This window comes from Dipodomys spectabilis, unplaced genomic scaffold, assembly GCF_019054845.1.
Source record: "Dipodomys spectabilis isolate Male_0828 unplaced genomic scaffold, ASM1905484v1 ptg000210l, whole genome shotgun sequence".
Classification (NCBI taxonomy): domain Eukaryota; kingdom Metazoa; phylum Chordata; class Mammalia; order Rodentia; family Heteromyidae; genus Dipodomys; species Dipodomys spectabilis.
In genome coordinates, this window is record NW_024870887.1 from 3929583 (window position 1) to 3949020 (window position 19438).

General features: G+C 44.3%; 1 pseudogene; it reads right to left on the bottom strand.

Moving 5' to 3' along the window:
- Positions 1–17039: 17039 nt before the first annotated feature.
- On the bottom strand, positions 17040–17377 carry LOC122122539 (annotated as a pseudogene).
- Between the last annotated feature and the right edge of the window lie 2061 nt (positions 17378–19438).

Below are 19438 nucleotides of genomic sequence, written 5' to 3' on the forward strand. Positions count from 1 at the left end.
GTGCAGATAAGATCATGGAATGAAAAGCTGAGTATGTTCTGACAGGAGAGAGGAATTAAAGTTCATTCATCTCTGAAAGAAGGAAGAAATGCAACAGTGTTGTATTCTCTGACCTCCCTTGCCCATTACTAATGCTTCACTTCTGTCCAGAGGCAAGTGTAAGAGCACAGAAAGATTAAGAGCATTTGAGTTGGGCTAAAGGCAGACATCCTCAGTGGGAGAAGTGCTGTGTCTCAGCTAGAGAGTGGACAAGACTGTTGCTTTCCTGGAATGGCTTATGCAGCATGCACAAGGCAGATAGGAGGTGGTCATGAGCAACTCATTGACTCTGGCTGATGTAGGAATTCTGGCTTGCTAAAAGTAATTCTTTCATTTCTCAAAAAGGATGCTCTAAGAGATTATTTTGAAGTTCATTTAAGCCAGTAGGGAAGAACTGGCAGATAGCATAAGAAATGAAAGGAATTTGGGGGTGGGGTGACAATGACATCTTGGATCAATACAATGGGCAAATGTCTGAGCTAGGTCAGTGGTCTTTCAAGATGAAACTTTTACAGTTGCATGTGTCATCCTCATATTTGGACAGGTAAACGTACACTTACTGTGGACGAAGTGAAGGCACAGGGGTTAGAGATAGCTTACAGGCTTTGTCCTCACTCTGCTCTTACAATGACCCGGAGGGATATGCCCTCCCAGAGCACAGCCGCATTGCCGCATCTTCCCTAGGGACAGTAGGTCTAGTCACATATCTAGAGACACTGAAAGCATACAGGATTCCATACCCCAAAGTAAAATCTGAGTCTTTTAGTTTTTACAGTTAACATAAGTCAGCCAATGGACTTGAATTAAAAGACCCAAAAATCTTAGCTCTTTCTACGAAGTAGGAGAAAGGACTAAATTCTGAGTCTCAGTTCTTTCCTCTAAAGTAGAGGCAGCAGGTATTTGACCTCAGGTATTCTAAGGATCAAATGAGACAGTGGAGGTGGAGTTAGAGATAGTAATTGTTGTTATTGCAAAAAAAGGGAACAGAGCCAGGAGCTGGTGGCTCACACCTGTCATCCTAGTTACTCAAGAGGCTGAGATCTGAGGATCATGGTTCAAAGCCAGCCCAGGCAAGGAAGTCCGTGAGACTCTTATCCCCTGTAAACCACCAGAAAACTGGAAGTGGCGCTTGGCTCAAGTGGTAGGACACTAACCTCGAGCTGAAGAGCTCGGGGACAGCGCCCAGACCCAGAGTTCGAGCCCCACAATTCAGAAAAAAAAAAAGGAACAGAACCCAACATGACTTAATTTTCTGTAAAAATGGAAACTGGAGTAGATCAGTAATTTCAAACTATGAATTAACTCCTTTCCTTTTCAGCTGTGAAATTTAACTCTCCTCTCCACCCTTTTCCCCACCTCTACAGCTGGGGATCAAACCCAAAGCCTCATACATAGTGGACAAATGCTGTACACTGAGCTTTACCCCCCCCCCCCCCCCCCCCCCCCCCCCCCCCCCGCGCATCTGAAGAAATTAGGATTCCATTCCAGACTAACATAAGCAGAATGCCTGGGGTGACCCCCTCCTGCACACCCCCGGCTCTGACGTACTGCCCAGGGTAGGAATCTGTACACTTTTCTTCTGCCAACCTTTTCTGGTAGGAACCAGATGTTTCGGCTTTGCAAGTCATACCATCAGTCCCAACTACTCAGCTCTGCTGTTGTGCAAATGGCATTAACAGTTAACAAATGGATGTACTTTGTTCTAATGAGTTTTTGTTGGTTTGTTTGTTTTTGTAGTCGTGGGGCTTGAATTCTGGGCATGGGCGCTGTCCCTCAGCTCTTCAGTTCAAGGTGAACACTCTACCTACCACTTGAGCCACACAGCACCACTTCCAGTTTTCTGGTGGTTTATTGGAGAAAAGAGTCTCATGGACTTTCTAGCCCATGCTGGCTTTGAACCATGATCCTCAGATCTCAGCCTCCGAATAACTAGGATTACAGGCATGAGCCACCTGCACCAGGCAGTTTTTTGTTTTTATAAAAACAAATGGCAGCCAAGCGCTGGTGCCTTACACCCATAATCCTAGCTACTCAGGAGGCTGAGATCTGAGGATTGAGCTTCAAACCCAGTCCAGGCAGGAAAGTCTGTGAGACTCTTATCTTCAATTAATCACTAGAAAACCAGAAGTGGCACTATGGCTCAATAGGCCTCTTCTTGAGCTGAAGAGCTCAGGGACAGCACCTAGGCTCAGAGTTCAAGCCCCATGATCAACAAAAAAAACAAAAAACAAAGAGTCAGGTTGTAGTTGGCCAACCTCTGTTCTAGACAATAGATTTCTTAGTTTGCTGGGCACCTGGGGCTCATGCCTGTAATCCTAGCTACTCAGGAGACTTAGATCTGAGGATCGAGGTTCAAAGCCAGCCCAGGAAGGAAAGTCCATGAGATTCTTATCTCCAGAAAACCGGAAGTAGCCCTGTGGCTCAAGTGGTAGAGTATTAGCCTTGTGCTGAAAAGCTGAGGGACAGTACCCAGGCCCAGAGTTCAAGCCCCATGACTGACAAAATACAAAAGCAAAACAAAAACAAAAAAGATATCCTAGTTATCCTAGTTTCATGGATACTTAAAGAGTTTCTATTCTTTCCTCAAGTCAGGGAAATTAGAGTAGGAATGGGCTAGAAATAGAGAGTTGTAAGTTCAACTTTGGTGGTACTGGGGATTGAATTCAGGACTTCACATTTGAATGGCATGTGCCTTGCTACTTGATCCACACGCTTAGTCCTAACTTTGAACAAATTAAATTTGATGTCCTTTTACTTGCCTAAGGAAAGATGTCAAGAGTAAAGCCAAATATGTAGGCCTGGATCTCAGAAAGAGCTGGAAAACAATTGCAATCATCTACCAAATGAACCTCAGAGTCAGGTGGGGAGGTAGTACCACTTAAATACCAAGTGAGGGCTGGGAAGGTGGCTTAGTGGGAGAGTGCTTACCTAGCATGCATGAAGCCCTGGGTTCGGTTCCTCAATAGCACATAAGCAGAAAAAGCAGGAAGTGGTGCTGTGGCTCAAATAGTAACCTTGAGCAAAAGAAGCTTAGGTACAGTGCCCAGGCCCTCAGTTCAAACCCCAGGACTGGCAAAAGAATTAAAAATAAATAAATACCAGGCAACAGACAGGAATTGCACAACGTACTGTCTTGTATGGCTCTCCCTTCCTTTAGTATAGGGAACAAACTTTTTCTGATTGTAAGTACTCAATTTACTGAAGGATATCCCAGGAGAGAAAACTTACCAGTATACGCTAATATTAAAACAAGTCTCCTTGCCACATTAGGAGATTAAAACTTCAGTAGTAAAACCAAAACTCTTATCTTTTATTAAAATTCCAGTGGTAAGAATTTGAACCCACCAATCCAATCCCTTTGTGTGTGTGTGTGTGTGTGTGTGTGTGTGTGGTGTGAGTGTGTGCAAGTATATACTATACTGAGGCTTGAACTCAGGAATTCTCACTTGGCTTTATTGCTACAAGCTGGCAGTCTACCTTGCTATGCTACCTGGCTATGCTGGTTAACTGGAGGTTAGAGTCTCCAGATTTGTCTGCCTGGGCTGGCCTTGAACCATGATTCTCAGATCTCAGACTCCAGAGCAGCTAGGATTGTAAACTTGAACCACCAGCACTGACTACAGTATCTTTAATATACTTTATTTTCATCTTCTGTGTTTATTTCTCAAATTGAAAGTTTTATAACCTGAGTGATAAACATCAAAAATATTTTATACTAAACAGCCTCTTATTGTTAAATAATCTCACATTTCTTGAGAAATATTTACCTAAATATTTTATTATTCAATTTACATCTCTTGTCACTGTCCATGTAAAATACCAAACCTGCTTTAAGAAATAGGAAAAGAGTTTACTCTGACCCAACTATGAAGTGACTGACTGGGGAACCCAGACTCAAGTTAGCCTGAGTGACATTTTGTTTGTTTTGAGGGAGTCTTGCTATGTAGATCAGGCTGGCCTAGAATTTTTTATTTGACCCAGGATGGCCTTGAATTCCTCATTCTCCTGCCTTCACCTCCCAAGTTACTGAGATTACAGGTGTGAGCATCACCACAGCTAGCTTCAGAAGACTTTTAGAGCAGTTTTAGGTAAGCAGAAAGTACAGTGCTCCCATACACCTCCTGCTCCCCCATCCCCAACATCCCACTGACCCTCCCACACTAGAGTGGTCTGTCTGCTACATTCACACCTATGCTGACATATTGTCAGACTTCCTAGTAGACATTAGAAGTCCCTCTTGATGAGTTTTGGCAAATGTATAGTGATATGTACCCACCACTATAATACCATGAAGGATAGTTTCATTGCCTAACAATCCTGTGTGTTCGACCTACTCATCTTTCTCCTCCAGACCCTGCAAACAAGGTTCTGTTTATTGCTTTCATAGTTTTGCCTATTAAGTATTAGAACTATAGTATTTTAAAGATATTTACTGAAAAGGGAATAAATAAAGCATGAGTAAGGAACAACTAAACCATAAAGATCTTAGCATCACTACAACATGACCACTGTGAAGACCTGGTCTACTGAATATAGTAGTTCAAATGCAGGTAATCCTTGCATTTGAGAGACTGAGGTAGGAAGATGATGAGCTCACCACCACCTTATATATAGCAACATAATTGCTACATACATATAGGCTATATCCACATATAGCCTATATACATATAGGCTACATAGCAAGACCCTGTCTCAGAAAATAAACCAGAAATCCTGTTTATTTTAGTTGAGTATAGGACTTCATTTTGGAAATGTATCACTCATATCTGATATCCTTTATAAGCACCACACTTTGAGAGGAAAGAACATCCTCTCTAAGTCAGATGCCTGCTCTGTATGGTTTGGCCACTGGAGTCTTGTAGTAGTTATGAGCAGGGCATGCTAACAGCTTGCCACCAAGGAGGAGATCTTCAGGATCTCTCCGGCAAATCCTCTGGCTTTGCAGGTGAAGACACTAAGGCTTTGTGGCTCACTTACAATTGCAGTCACTACCTCCTGTCTTTGAAAACTTAGCACAGTTAGTGCTGGTACACTGTCATCTTTTCCTCAACTGGAAACAGCTGGAAAAATAAATAAAATAAAGTGCTGTACTTATCCCCAAGGATACTGGAGAGGATCAAATGCTATATTAAAAAAATGCTCCAAGTACCATAATTGGTACTAGATTTCTACCGCATGGAATGACTCCTGATCAGACTTTCAAAGTTTCTTCAGGATAGAAGATGTATTCTTCCATGTCATTCTTTTGGGAGTATATTCAAATATCTATTTCCTAAAAAGCAATACTATTATGTACTTTGGGCAAAAAAAAGTTTATGCCTACGTTTTGTTTTTTCTTGGACACAGACATTCTCATCAGGTGGAGTGGTTGAATGACTTCAGGGCAGTAGTAGCCAATAGCAAAAAACAACCAATTAATGAAACAGGTGGGCATTGCCAAAACTTTGAGGAGGAAAACACAGAGAAAAGACTCTTGTTTCTCTTCCTAGAATCAAAAGTCCCTGAGACTAGAGACTATTCTTGCTATGCACAATGTTTAGGACATAATTACTATTTGTTGACTGCTTGCTATAAATATTTTCTCTGGAATTGTCCCAAACCAGCATAGGAAATACAAAACCCAGCTTTGGAAGTCCAAGCCTTTCCTTTATACTGTATCTTCACTGAACTGGAAGGAGTTACCTCCATTTGGAAATAGGACACAATTCCTGACTAACTGAAGCCCTTAGCCACAGCCTGAAAGTCTGTTGCTTTACCACTGAAATACTGCCACCTCCCGGATAGGGTGTGACAAGTAACCAGCAGCTGTGGATGGCTTCCGGAGAAAGTGGGAGCCAGAGGGAATCCTGCCAACACTGTGGCAATCAAAGGCAGGAATCAGAGCCTTGGCTGGGGGGAAGGGGCTGAGTTCCCATACAGGATTTGGTCCAACCAGATGCTGGACTGCTGGGAAATGACATAAAACACTTTGTCCTTTTAGGCAGGGGTCACAGATCTGGTCTCTTTTTATAACTGGCCATTTTGAATTTAAGAATCCTTCACTTGATAGGGGCACTGAGAACAATTTTCAAGACTTCTCTGGTCTCTGAGCAGACCTTGCCTTGGTTTGGATTTAGAGATTTGGCAAACTATAATCCAGAGTGGAACTGAGAATTATATTACATGGGAGTTTCTCCCTCGTAGTACCTAGAATAAGGAAGGAAGGTCTGAGACTCAGCTGGGGATGGAGGAGACAGCAGTGCTTCTCATAAGGGTAGCTCTACCTAACTTTTTTTTTGTCAGTCATGGGGCTTGAACTCTGGGCCTGGGTGCTGTCCCTGAGCTCTTCAGCTCAAGGTGAATGCTCTACCACTTTGAGCTACAGCTCCAGTTCTGGTTTTCTGGTGGTTAATTGGAGCTAAGAGTCTCATGGACTTTCATGCCTGAGTTGGCTTTGAACCATAATCCTTAGATCTCAGCCTCTTGAGTAGCTAGGATTATAGGTGTGAGCCACGACACCCAGCTAGTCTATCTTAATTTCTCAACAGAGAGGTTTTAGAATTTATCCCTCTCCATCGGCCACTTTCCTAACCCAAACATCCCTCATCTAATAACTCTCCATGGGTCTCTCTTCCTTGTTTCTTCCTTATCAGCTTTCCTCCACAGGTTTCCAATATATCCCTGAACAGCAAGGACATCTTGCTCTGAAATCTCCTTTATGCTACCCGATGAGGTGTACCTAACAGCTTGCTCTAAACACACCTTTTGCTTTTCATTCTGCCTATGCTTTCTTCCTTTTTTTTTTTTTATTTGTCAGTCGTGGGGCTTGAACTCGGCCTGGCGCTGTCCCTGCGCTCTTCAGCTCAAGGCTAGCGCGCTCTACCGCTTGAGCCACAACATCACTTCTGGTATCCTGAGTGGTTTATTGGAGATAAAAGTCACAGATTTTGCTGCCTGAACTAGCTTTGAACCACTCTCCTCAGATCTCAGCCTCCTGGGTAGCTAGGATTATAGGTTGAGCCGCCGGTGCCTGGCTCCTCTTCCTCCTTTTTTTTGGGGGGGGATAAGGGGGGTCAGTCATGGGGCCTGAACTCTGGGCCTGGACTCTGTCCCTCAGCTCTTCAGCTCAAGGCTAGTGCTCTACCACTTAAGCCACAGCACCACTTCCAGCTTTTTCTGCTTATGTGGTGCTGAGGAATTGAACCCAGGGCCTCATGCGTGCAAGGCAAGCACTCTACCACTGAGCCACCTTCCCAGTCCTCCTCTTCCTGCTTTTTCTCTTCTTTCTTTTTCTCTTACTCCTCCTTTTACTCCTCTTCCTCTTCCTTCTCCTCCTGGATCTCACTTTGTAGCCCAGGCTGGCCTCAAACTCATGATCCTCCTGCCTCTGCCTTCCAAGTACTGGGAATACAAATGTGTCATCATGCCCATGGTTCTACCTATATTCCTATCCAGCTTTGCTCTGTAAGCCTTGACCCAGCTTTCTTGACTGTTAAGTATTTAACACTTACCAAGTGGTATTGCTGTGAAGATTAACTGAAATATCTATCTAAAACAAACAAACAAACTGGGCACTGGAGATTCTTTCCTGTAATCCTAGCTACTCAGGAGGCTGAGATCTGAGGATCCAGTTCAAAGCCAGCCAGGGAAGACTCTCCAGCCCGGAAAGACCATGAGACTCTCCAATTAACCACCAGAAAACCGGAAGAGGTGCTGTGGCTCAAGTGGTAGAGCACTTGCCTTGAGCTGAAGAGCTCAGGGACAGTGCCCAGGCCCAGAGATCAAGCTCCTCAACTGGGAAAAACAAAAACAAAACTGGACACTTGTGGCTCATGCCTGAGGATTGTGGTTCAAAGCCAGCCCAGAAAAGTCCCTGTGAGACTCTTATCCCCAATTAACTTAGAAGCTGGAAGCGGCACTGTAGATCAAGTGGTAAAGTACTAGCCTTGAGGACAAAGAAGCTCAGGGACAGTGCCCAGGCCAAGTTCAAGCCCCACAACCAACAATAACAACAAAATATGTTGGTTATTCTAAACATGTAATGTCTTTCCTGAGATGTGTTGCTAATAGAATCCTTATGATCTTCCTTATTCATGTTTATTAGGCAGTCCCAAACTTTTTTAATAGACCTTATTTCTGTAGAGAAATTATATGTAAATGCTGTATTATTCTGTATAAGGGACTTAGACATTTCTAGATTTGGTTATCTGTAAAGGGTCCTGGAACCATCCCTGTAGATAAAAAGGGATGAGAACCTAGAGGTTTATTTATTAGCAGAAGATTGCTAATTGATACTGCCTTCTTCAAATTGGAGTTAATAAAATTGTTCTTTCATTGGGAGATCATACAGTGGTTTTCCTTTTTGAGTAGTTAAATATTTTTTTACAGTAGTTTTCATAGCAAAACTGGGCAGAAGGTTTAGAGATTTTTCCATTTATCCCTGCCCATACATGTGAGAGATTGTCAGTAATCCCCACCACAGTGATACTTTCCCACCCCTTCCATCAAGGAGCTCTGGATTCTGGCAGCTGGCTTTAATTTGGATTTCAGATCTGCTAGCTGTGGAAAATCCTGATCTTGAGGCCCTGGCTGCCTCAGGTCTGCCTTGGTCACGCACACTCCTTCAGAAGTGCATGTAGCCTTGCCAGGAGTGGCCACATGAGGGCAGTAAAGACCCACCACCATGCAGCCAAATCCAACATGGGGCTGAGAGAAATGTTCCAAAGCAGAAGAGAAAGAATCAAATCCCAGGATTCTGAAGGAGACAGGGACAGCATGCAGATTCAGTTTACCCCCAATGTCTTTCCTAGCCCAAGACTTGGGGATGCTTTACATTAGCCAGAAACATTTGTGAGATCCAAAGTCTGTTTTACAGATCTCTTCCCAACCTGTTGGTTTGTTTCTAGGTTGCCCCCTGAGAAAGTTATTGTCCAGTTACAAAGCAAACATTCTTTGGAGAAATTTGAGCAGTATCTGTTTATTCTTTATGTGCTATATTATAGCATCATGGTTTATAGAGAATTTTTCACACTTGGGCTGGGAAGGTAGCTCAGCGGTAGAGTGCATGCTTTGCAAGCATGAGGCCCTGGGTTCGATTCCTCAGTACCACATAAACAGAAAAAGCTGGAAGTGGCGCTGTGGCTCCAGTGGTAGAGCACTAGCTTTGAGCTGAAGAGCTGAGGGACAGCACCCAGACCCAGAGTTCAGGCCCCATGACCGGCAAAAAAAAAAAGAATTTTTCACACTTACAAAAAACACCTTATCTCCTATCAGTCTTGAAAGGCAGAAGAGATATCATGGTTCTGTTGAAGGAAACTCAGACTAGAAACTTGAAGTGACTTGCCCAATAGCATGCTGAATTTGTGCTAGAACCACATCAAGTCTGAATTTCTTTGATTCCAGAGCCTCATCTTATTCCTTCTAGTTTTCATTTGTTTATGTGTATAGACTGAGGTTTGTTCTTTTTTCTTGGTGGTGGTTGTGGAGCTTGAACTCAGGGCCTAAGCTCTTGTGCTCAAGGCTAGCACTCTACCACTTTGAGCCACAGCTCTACTTCTGTTTTTTTGGTGGGTATTTGGAGATGAGTCTCATGGACTTTCCTGCCTGGGCTGGCTTTGAACTGTGATCCTCAGATTTCCTGAGTAGCTAGGATTATACTTGTGAGCCACCAGTGCCTAGCTAGACTGTTTGTTTGTTTGCTTGTTATATGCTATTAAGGATCAAATGGCATCCAGGGCCTTGAGCTGAACTGTACTCCCAGCCCTGTAATCTGAGTTTTTAAGAACAAAGACTGCTGATTCATATTTCAGAGCCTTGAATGGTGCCTTTAATCTTTGGGCCTGTGACTGTGTTGTGTAAGGTCTGTCCCTTAGGAGTTAGATTCTATTATTTATCTCTTACTCACCACCATTCAGTAATTCTATGATTTAAAAGACAGTGGTGGCTTTAGTGATCCTATTGGCTGAACAGTTCAAGTGCTCCACTTGGCTTCCAGCCTATGAAGACCCATCCTTAGTAATACAGGGAGGATGATAGAATAAGTGTTGAATATATGTTAAAAATTATATATGTATATGTATATATTATATAATATAGGATATAATAGGATATAATATATAATTATATACATATATATGTAAAAATTATATATATATATATATATATATAAAACACATCGTGTTGCTTAAATGAGGTCAGCTTTTACAGTAGGTCTGAAAAAGTACTTAAGAATTGTATTGTTAGTAGACAGTAAGGCAAAAAGTGTGAAGCAGGTGTACCAGGGGCAAGTCCAAGGAATTATGGTGAGGTAGGAAGATGTAACAAAACTATTTAGTCACAAAAATAATTTCAAGTCTGGCTCTATCATGTGTAAGCCATGTAACTCTGATTAAACTGCTGGCCTTCAAAGAGCCTGGTTCCTCATCTGTGAAGCCAGGAACAAATTCTTGCTTTCCTTAACTTGAATTAGAATGTGTAAAAGCATGGTGACACTTGGAGCACACCATGCTAGTGTCCGGTGGCGCTAATACCCACTTTCCCCCCTTTTCCCCTTTCCCTCCTTTACCAAGAGGATCGCCTCTTTGGCACCACAGAGAAAGCCTCTGTTTCCCAGAAACCCCAGTTCATTTTCCACACCTGGGTTGCCTTCTGAGGGTGTGGAGGAGGGAAGGGCTGGAGGAACCCTGGAATGAGTCTGGGAACAAGTCCCAGCACATGTCACTGTTTGCTTTGTCATCCTCATTCAATGACCTCATAGGAGGAAGGGAGGAGCAGCAGGAGTTGTTCTGTCCAGATACCCAAGGAGGCTTCTGACATCTACTGTTTTCTTTGGCACAAAGAGCAGGCACTGGGCTGTGATTTTTAAGGTCTGAGCTAATCTTGGAAGTGAAGAGCAGCACCTCCCACAGCTGGCTAGACGTTGCTTCTTGGGGAGCTGCCTTTAGCAAAATGGCAGAAGCAGCTGGAGTGGGCTCTGAAATCCAGAATGTTGCCCCCTGCTCCTTGGAGGGGGTCCAGAGCCTGCCGCCCCATCCCCAGCGCTCACAGGCCTTAGTGTCTACCTTAGCTGAGTGCCAAGACTGGACTTCCCATTCACTTAGCGAGGGGCTGGGGCTGGGACAGCTCCTGAATTGATCCTTAACATGGTCCTTAAAGGACTGATAACTAGGCTAGACTGAGACGCCAGTGACCCAGGGGTCAAGGAGTACCTTTCATCCTTGTGCTCCTACCTTGAGTATGGGCACTCAATGAGTACTCTGTGCTAGGCCTTTTGGAAAAAGGAGGCAGCCACATGTAGTCAGAGGGGCAGATAGGACCATTTTTACCCCCAGCATTCTTTCCACCTCACCCCCTCTGATACCCCTGACTTACAGTGGTTGGGGTTTTTATTCCCCTCTCCCTTGTTTAAAAAAAACATTATTTTAGAGACAATAGCCTCTGCTTTCTGTGTGCTGGGATTGTAGGCATGCCCAACACACCTGGCCTTAATTAAAATTTAAATACATTTAAGATTTAATAATTTTTTTTTGGTTGGTCGTGGGCTTGAACTCTGGGCCCTGTCCCTCAGCTCTTCAGCTCAAGGCTAGTGCTCTACCACTTGAGCCACAGAGCCACTTCTGGTTTTCTGAGTGGTTTATTGGAGATAAGAGTCTTGAGGACTTTCTTGCCCGAGCTGGCTTTGAACTGCGATCCTCTCAGATCTCAGCCTCCTGAGTAGCTAGAATTATAGGTGTGAGCCACTGGCACCCAGCTTAATAATCTTTAATAGGGGCTGGGAAGATGGCTCAGTGGTAGAGCGCTTGCCTTGCATGCATGAGGCCCTGGGTTCGATTCCTCAGCACCCCATAAGCAAAAAGAAAAAAAGCCGGAAGTGGCGCTGTGGCTCAAGTGGTAGAGCGCTAGCCTTGAGCTGAAGAGCTGAGGGTCAGCGCCCAGAGTTCAGGCCCCACGACTGGACCCCCTCAAAAAAATAATAATCTTTAATAAATTTAAGAGTTAATGAACTCAATTTCTTAGCCAAATAAATTGAACCTACCAATTATTCATTTCTAGGGTTTTTTTTTTTTTTGTGGAAAGTGTCAAAATTTCAATGATTATATATTTGGGTTGAGGATTTTTATCTCATTTTTGAATTTTTAAAAAAAATTGTTATAAAGGTGGTGTACAGAGGGGTTACAGTTACATAAATATTTCTAAGTTTTGTTAGTGAAATATTTACATAGTTGCAGTTAAGTGTTTCAGATCAACAGATAATACTAATATTACTACACTGAATAAGTATCTAACCAGAGAAAAAGAATGAATTCAACATTTTAGTCGTTAATCCTAGTTGGTATTCTTAAAATTAAAAAAAGTAGCTGGCAGACTACAGGGGATTCAGTGTAAGGATTAAGAAGTGATGAGGGGCTGGGAAGGTGGCTCAGTGGTAGAGCGCTTGCCTTGCATGCCTGAGGCCCTGGGTTTGACAACTCAGCACCACATAAGCAAAAAGAAAAACGCCGGCAGTGGCGCTGTGGCTCAAGCGGTAGAGCACTAGCCTTGAGCTGAAGAGCTGAGGGACAGCGCTCAGGCCCAGAGTTCAGGCCCCATGACCGGACCCAAAAAAAAAAAAAAAAAAAAAGTGATGAGATACAGCTGGATTTTGAAGTATACATAAGAGTTCACAAGCAAAGAGTGGAAAGAGGGGGTGGTGGGGATGAGGGATGGCTGGGGATGTGGAATGGTCCAGGTGTGTCCCAGCACCTCCATCCCAAGGCTGATCATTGGATCAGGCTTGAGTTCAGTGGTTAGAAGCCAGGGTTTGGAATGGAACTAATGAGGTGGGGATGAGAACCAGAAATCAAATGGTCCATTGTTCCAGTCTTTCTACATCATAGTCTGGAGAAATGGAGGCCGGAAATCCCATTGGAGTCCCTTTGGTTCCCAAGGGCAGGAGAGGAAAAGAATTACAGCAAAGGACAAGCCAGATTTCTGCCCTAAAACTGGCCTGAAATCTTTCTCCCACCCCAGCTGCCCCACCCTTGAGCTTCAAGAACAAACCATTTATATTCTGTGATTTAAAAAAAAAAATTGGCCCATCTCATAAATGTTCCAGAATCGGAACAAACTGTGCCATGGCTGAAACAAACCCACTGAACAAATAAACAAGGCAGGCTGTGGGGCTGGCGAGCACTAGACATGGCACCCCCAGCTCAGGCCTTCCTCAAAGCTGTCCTGAGGCCTGGCCTCTGCTGCTTTCTCTGTACCAGGAGGGGCAGGGCCTTTCGGTGGGGGTGGGCAGGGAAGGTGCTGGGGGTCTGGGCTGTAAGTAGCTTGTGCTGAAGGAAGACCTGCAGAATTGAAGGTTCAGAAGCTCCTTTCTTTCCACCACCACCTCAAACACTAAGGCCTGGAAAAGGAGGGATCTCTTCATGGGCATTTGCTCAGAGCTCTGCCATTGTGTGCAGTTCCCATGCGCTTCCTGAGGGCACACAGGGAGTCTGAAGCAACCGTGCCTTGCACACACCCCAGAGTCGTTGTTCCTGTCGTTTCTACCACCAGCCTTGCCAACCCCCATGCCCATCATTCAGTCTCAGCTTCAGTGCCATTTTCCTGATAGCCCTGTACGGAATGCCAGGGTCCTCCATCTCTCCCCAGCTCTCCTACCCAGCTTCATCATCCTCACAGGATTTACAGCTGTCTGCAAGTATGTACGTGCTTGTTTGTTTACTCACTTGCTTTTCATCTGACTGAAGTATAAGCTACCTAGGGGCAAGAATTCTGTCTACGCTCTTAGCAGTGTGCAGTGGTAGAGTATGTGAATCATGTTTTGGTAGGCACCAAGTCTAATATGTGTGTGTGTGTATAAACTATCTCATTTGTCCTTTTAACAACCCCAAGAGGAAGGCACTCTGCTATCTTCTACATTTTAGAGTGAGGAGACCAGAACCTAGGGATATGTAGCTTGCAGTTGAGCACTTGGGTTTAACCCTGTCTGTAAGTCAGAGCTTTCTCCTTTCTCCTCCTCTGCAGGACCAGATGGTAACTTGGGTGTAGAGCACCCCAGCTCTGACCCTTTCCTCCACTTTTTTTTTTTTTTTTGGCCAGCCCTGTGGCTTGAACTCAGGGCCCTGGCACTATCCCTGAGCTTCTTTTACTCAAGGCTAGCGCTCTACCACTTGAGCCATAGCTTCACTTCCAGTTATTTTGGGTAATTTGTTGAAGATAAGGGTCTCATAGACTTTTCTGCCCTGGCTGGCTTTGAACCATAATCCTCAGATCTCAGCTTCCTGAATAACTAGAATGACAGGCATGAGCCTGGCCTCCCCCCCCCCCTCTTTTTTTTTTTTTTTTAATAAAACCTACCTAAAAGCTTTAAGACTAACAGAGGTCCTAGAGTACTCTTCATTCAACTTCACCGATGGTAATATTTTGCTACATTTGTTTTAGTATTCTCTTTCTTTCTTAAAGTATATGTACATTTATACTTACCGTTTTAAATCATTTGAGCATCAGTTATAGACATTATCTTCTTCACCCTTAAATACTTCAGAGTGATTTTCTTTAACACATAGATACTTCACATGTCAGGGAACATCAAATGTATATAATGCTATATTTAATATACAATCCATATTAAAAATTTTAAGACCCAGGAGTCAGTGGCTCATGCTTCTAATCCTAGCTACTCAGGAGGCTGAGATCAGAGGATCATGGTTCAAAGCCAATCTGGGCAGGAAAGTCCCTGAGACTCTTATCTCCAATAACCCACCAGAAAACCAGAATGGCATTGTGGTTCAAGTGGTAGAGCGCTAGCCTTGAGCTGAAGAGCTGAGGGACAGCGTCTAGGTCCAGAGTTCAAGCCCCATGACTGACCAAAAAACCTTTTTTTTTTTTTTTTTTTAAAGTTAAAGATAGTAGAAAGTTTATCAGAAAAGAAATATAGCAGAGATAGTACATGGCATAGACTTCTTCATTATAGCGCTTGGTCTTGGGTCAACTAGTGAGCATTAGATGGCTTTTTGATTGGTGGGTCTCTTTTCTGTTTCCTGTAAGGTTGTGGTACCAAATTCTGTCCATATCAAGACGTATCAAATTCTCTCAATAATATTCTTTTTTTAAAAAAAACTAATCCTAGGGTTTAGCACTGTCCCTGAGGTCTTTCGCTCAAGGTTGGTGCTCTACCAGGTAAACCACAGCTCTGCTTCTGGCTTTTTGTGGTTAATTGGAGAAAGTCTCAGACTTTCCTGCTTAGGCTGGCTTCAAACCCAAATCCTTAGATCTCAGCCTCCTGAGCATTGAGAATTACAAGCATAAGCCACCAGCCCCTGGTCCAAGTTTGTTTTGTTTTTAACTTGTCTAGGATCCAATTCCAATAACATAGTCCTTGCAGTCTCCATTATTTAGTTTAGAATAGTTCCTCAGCTTTCCTTTGCCTTTCAAGACCTGGATATTTTTCAAAAGTTCAAGCTAGTGTTCTGTAAAAGGCTCCTTAGTTTGGATTAGTCTGATGTGCTTCTGGTTAGAGTCAGGCCAGGCATTTGCTGGCAGGACTCCCAGAAGATGCTGTGTGATGCTCTTGTGTAGGAATTGGTGATAATCACTTTGATTTGTCAGGTTTGCTACTGTAAAGTTACTACTTTTCCCTTTGTAATTAATAAGTAAATGGGTGGAAGATACTTTAAGACTGAATATCCTGCTCTTCTTAAACTTCTGTAGCCACTGATGAATCTAGATGGGATCAATTGTTAGTATGATGATTACAAAATGGTGGATATGGTTCTGATGTCAAGTCTGCTATCTATTCTACGGTGATAGGGTGGGATGGAAGGGAGGAGGGAGAAGAGATCTAATCGAATTACTCCATTCCTAATAGAGTAATGCCTTCCATTTATCAACACTCACTAAATTCTAAATGCTACACTAGTCTTTTTTTGTCCATTATTTCATCCAGTCCTGATCAAAGCTCCATGAGACTGTCTTGTTCCCTTCAATTTATAGACAAGGAAACTAAGACTCGGGTGCTTGCCTAAAGTCTTACAGCTAAAAAGTACAAGAGTCTGGATGGGTGAAATTCTTTTTCATGGCAAAGAGCCCTGGGTTGTGTCTTGGCAGGGAGTTCTGCTTTTCAGCGCTTTCCTGGCTTACAAGTGAGCCATGCTCTAAAAGAGGATGCTTAGCCTGGGTGTCTGAATCTTGCAAAGAGACTGGTGAGCCCCTTTGTACAGTTACTTTATGTCACCAGCTATGTAGGGGTCTTTGACACCGCCCCCTGACTGGGAGTGGTCTGAGAGAATTCTCCGCCCCCTTGTCTGGGCCCTGCTTCCACCCAGGTGGCAGAATCATCCCTAGACATTGACTCATGCGTTCCCTTGCTACATTCCCTGTGCTTAGAAAGGCAGGAAACTAACTCTGCTGTTCTAGAAAGCCTTTCAACAATAACCTTGATTGAGGGGATTTTCCAGTTAACCCTGGAGAATGTCAGTTAACCAAAGGCTCATTGTAGTCTTGTTCTTTGAAATGTGTACAGTAACTTTCATTAACCAGACAATTCAACTAAACAAAATTCCACCTGGTGAATAAATCAAGAACCACAGAATTAATTACCAATTTATTTTTATTTTTTTCTCAAGGCTAGCACTCTACCATTGGAGCTACAGTGTCACTTCTGGCTTTTTGGTGGTTAATTAGAGGCAAGAGTCTCACAGACTTTCCTGCCTGGATTGTCTTGGAACTACAATTCTCAGATCTCAATCTCCTGAGTAGCTAGGATTACAGGTATGAGCCACCACATTTCACATCACTCCTTATTTTGGACTCAGTTTACCCATATGTTTTAGTTCATGTGGATGGCTAACATACAATATTTAGATATCCTAGACTTCAAGTCACCATCAGATCTGGTGTCTAGTGAGGGGTTATTGGTCAGGGATGCTAGCTTCTATGTCTCTACATAGCAGGAGGGACAAACAAACCCCCTCAAAGCCCCTCCCCACCTTTTAAACAGCTTTGGCAAGTTTTATTAGAGAAAACTTATGCACTGTTTACTTTTCTCTAGTTTGTTCTGGCCTGCTTCTAGTGATACCAAAATCATCTGGATCAAGGACAGCCAGTGTATATCCTCTGATGTATTTCCCACATGTATCCAGTTCATATTATTGCCACTGTAGTGATAGACACCAGTTTTGGCCAACATAGCATAGTATTCCATTTCGGATTTCCTCAAGGCTGGGCAGTTGTTGGCAAAGATGACCTATTTCCCTTTGCCCTGCTTGATTATCTTGAGTGTGCTGTACCCCAGCAGGTACGTTCCACTTTCTATAACACGTTGGAGCCTAGAGAATGACTTCAGAGACATTTTCATCTTCTTGATGGCCACCATCTTTGTGCCTTAGGTGTGGGACGACTCCCAAGACAAAGCAGCTGACAACATGGCTGGGTAGTGAGAAAGCCCCCTCTCCACTTGTATTATTATTTTTTTTGATAAAAAACATTCTCATTCATGATGGCAGAGCCCTTTTAATCCCATCATCTCCCATAGTCACCTCTTTTCAGCACTATTGTGTTGGATGTTAGGTTTCAATTATAAACAAATTTGTGTGTGTGTGTGTGTGTGTGTGTGTGTGAGAGACAATGACATTTAGACATTACCAAACAAGACAGCCAGGTGGTGCCTCATGCCTGTAATCCTAGTTACTCAGGAGGCTGGTGGTTCAAAGCCAGCCTAGGCAGGAAAGTCCCTGACACTCTTCTCTCCAATTAACCACTAGAAATGTAGAAGTGGCACTGTGGCTCAAAGTGGTAGAGCATTAGCCTTGAGCAAAAAGAGCTCAGGGACAGTGTCCATACCCCAAATTCAAACATCATGCTCAAAAAAACAAAACAAAACAAAAAAAACTATTGAATGCTGCCCATTCTGTGAGGTAACAGACAAGATGAATGAGATTCAAATAAGCAAACCAGGTCCCTCACATACAAAGAAGGACATTTGAAAGCTGTCTCCTCTTGCAAGATCTCATTTAGTCATGAGAGGAAGCTTTATAGAATTCCCATTGTTCAAATGAACTACAAGCTGGGGGGGGGGTGGGTTAGGTAAGAAAGCTAATAAGTGATCAATTTGGGGGCTGGGAGGTTGGCTCAGTGGTAGAGTGCTTGCCTTGCATGCATGAGGCCCTTGGTTCAATTCCTCAGCACCACATACGCAGAAAAAAGCCAGAAATGGTGCTGTGGCTCAAGTGGTAAGGTACTATCCCAGGCCCAGAGTTCAGGCCCCACTACTGTCAAAAAAAACGATAAATTTGAACCCAAGTCCCCTGGTCCAAATGCAGTGTCCTTCCACTACCAGATGCCAGCAGGACCCAGCTAAGCAACTCCAAGGGAGAAGAAGGGGCAGGGCAGCCCCCTGAGGAATCTTCATTTGCCCACGTGGGGGTGAAAAACTTGAGCATTCCAGATGTCTGCATAACACACTGATTGCCCCTGATGAGGGAGATCAGAGGTGAGGGGTGGAGGGGAAGAAAAGAAGAGCCGGAGACGACTGGTTAGAGGACACAAATCTACGGGGCACCCGGATCTTTGAACTGGGGTACTTGGGGTGCTCCAGCTGGAGCAGGTGCACAGACCTGAAATCACCGTGGTGAAGTTGCAGGGGCTGTGTGTGCTTATGGGTTTGCTGGGCACTTTCGGGGGAGGGTGCACAGTCTTCATCAGATTCTCAAAGGGCCTTTGTCCCCCTCCCCTCCATTGACGTGGAAGCATCCCTGGTCCCGGGTGTGTGTGTGTGTGTGTGTGTGTGTGTGTGTGTGTGCTTATGGGTTTGCTGGGCACTTTCGGGGGAGGGTGCGCAGTCTTCATCAGATTCTCAAAGGGCCTTTGTCCCCCTCCCCTCCATTGACGTGGAAGCATCCCTGGTCCCGTGTGTGTGTGTGTGTGTGTGTGTGTGTGTGTGTGTGTGTGTGTGTGTGTGTGTGCTGGGCACTTTCGGGGGAGGATGCACAGTCTTCATCAGATTCTCAAAGAGCCTTTGTCCCCCTCCCTTCCATTGACGTGGAAGCATCCCTGGTCCCGTGTGGTGTGTGTGTGTGTGTGTGTGTGTGTGTGTGTGTGTGTGTGTGTGTGTGTGTGATCTACTCTAGCTGCATTCTGGTGTGTGTGTGTGTGTGTGTGTGTGTGTGTGTGTGTGATCTACTCTAGCTGCATTCTGGGGTGTGTGTGTGTGTGTGTGTGTGTGTGATCTACTCTAGCTGCATTCTGGTGCCCTGCCGGGGGAAGCCCTTCTCGTGAGGCCTGTTGGCATGGGTGCCTGGCCGAGGGTCTCTCCACCCCCACCCGAGCCCTGGGCTGCAGAGGCCCGAGGCGCCCGCGGAGAGCGGCGCGGAGGGGGCCGCGGACGCCAGCGGATGTCATGGCTTACCTCAGAGCCCGAATTAGAAGCCTGGAAAAA